Source organism: Phoca vitulina, unplaced genomic scaffold (genome assembly GCF_004348235.1).
Source record: "Phoca vitulina isolate PV1807 unplaced genomic scaffold, GSC_HSeal_1.0 scaffold99, whole genome shotgun sequence".
NCBI classification, from domain to species: Eukaryota; Metazoa; Chordata; class Mammalia; order Carnivora; family Phocidae; genus Phoca; species Phoca vitulina.
The window spans coordinates 18930-21096 of NW_022589802.1; positions in this window are offsets into that span (position 1 = coordinate 18930).

The following is a 2167-nucleotide window of genomic DNA, read 5'->3' on the forward strand; positions in this document are numbered from 1 at the left end:
GACAGCTGCTATAGCTGTGGGCTGTGGGGAAACCTCCGAGGAGTTGACATTTGAGTTGAGACCTGAACAACAAGATGGAGTGGGTAGTATGGAGATTTCAAAGAAGAGTACTTTAGGAAGAAGAAACAGCAAGTAGCAATATCATGAGGTAAGAACAAAGCAGCATGTTGAACAGCAAGAAGGCCAGTGTAACTCGAGCACAGTGGGTGAGGGGCAGAATGGAAACGAATGAGTGAAACCTGTGGGGTCATCACAGATGAGCGTGCATAGGGCTTTGCTAATAAATGTGCACTGTATTATTAAGGAGAAATTTTAAAAGAGAGCTACAAAATAAACAGAAAAAAACATTGGTCTGGATTCAAACCCAGCTCTGAAACGTCCTATCTACCTGTTGTCTCAAGAAAGTCACTCAATTTATGTGAGCCTGTGTTTCCACATTTGTGAAAAGCTGATAATGTCAACATCACAAAACTTTCAGGAGAATTAAGTTAGGTACAGTGACTGGCATATAGTCAGAAGTCAGCGAACGATAGTTATGTTGGTTATTAATTACCACTCTCTGAAATGCTTTTGCCTTGAACACACTTGGGAATGCTCATAGCCAAATTGCCTTGTACATCATGGCTCACTTTGGCCTTGTGTCACTGAAAGGTTTAAAACTACCTTTCCAGGAAGTAGGCCTCAAAGATATTATCAATCAGAGAGAGTGATTCTGAACTGAGCATCAAAGGACAGGCTAAGGTGGCTTAGATACAGCTCAGGCAAAAACTCCTCCTTTTGCAGGCAGGGCAAACAAGGACACCTGCTAGAAGTTCCTGCTTCTAGAAAACATGACAAAGATATCAGTTAATCAGTGTGATGATTTAGGGACAGGCATGGTTGAGGCTCTGACTCTCCAGTGAATATATGGGACAAACATTTTGCTCAATGCAGCCCAGGGGAAATAACCCAGAGGGCCCCAACTTGGGTCTCCCTCATGCCCCAAATCCTTTCAATGGCAGAATTGGTAACCTCCTACTAAAAACTTGCAGCCAATGCTAAGTGCCCTTACAGATCATTTCCCATTTGATAGAAAGGGGTAATAACATGCCAGGTGGTTCTTTTATTTGACAAATGCCATTGCTTTTAATCTGTGCCTGTAAATTTCCTAAGGGATTTCCACATATCAATACATTTAATTTACACTATAGCTTGAGACAAAGGTACTAATAGAAACACTGTTCTATAGAGGAGGAATCTGAATTTCTATGTTTTATACATCATTTTAGAGTCTACAGAAATGATGGAAATGTCTCCATCTCACTCTGTGAAAATCCTCACTCATCCTGTTAGAATTGGGTCAGCTGTTTCTCTCAAGATTCATGTCTTTATTCAGTTCTCTGACTTTTTTGTTAATGTCTTCCCTTGTCTTTCCTTTATGGTGATCACTAAAGGATAGATGCTGACAATTCTGGATCTGTCATAAATGTTTCCATTTTCCTCACATCCTTCCCATTCATTCTCCCTTTTGTATTGCATGTTTGGAAAATCACATGGTTTCATTCTTTGGTTCAATTGAGTATGTGTCAGATAAATACTTTGCCACTTATTCCACTTGAAAATTTGTTTTTTTATTTCAACTGTAATATTATTAAGTTCAGATTTGGACTTGTTCTTTCCTATACCAACCTATTTTGTTTCATGGATGTAGCATCCCCTAATCCCTGTTAATACTTCTATTTTCTATGGGACACTATCTCTTTGCTCCTAATAAACCCTGTACACTTCCCTTCTGGAAATTGGTTTAAATCATATTTTTTTTCTTTTAAATTTATGAATATATTTCCCTGTATAGGAAAAGGTAGAAAGAATCCACTTTTCAGCTGTGACAAAGAATTCAAGATAATGAAAATCAAACAGGATTATTAAGAAGAAGGGGCGCCTGGGTGGCTCAGTTGGTTAAGCGACTGCCTTCGGCTCAGGTCATGATCCTGGAGTCCCAGGATCGAGTCCCACATCAGGCTCCCTGCTCAGCGGGGAGTCTGCTTCTCCCTCTGACTCTCCTCCCTCTCATGCTCTCTGTCTCTCATTCTCTCTCTCTCAAATAAATAAATAAAATCTTTAAAAAAAAAAAAGAAGAGAGATAACCTAAATAAAACACAGGTTCTTTGTTTATAACATCAATGCA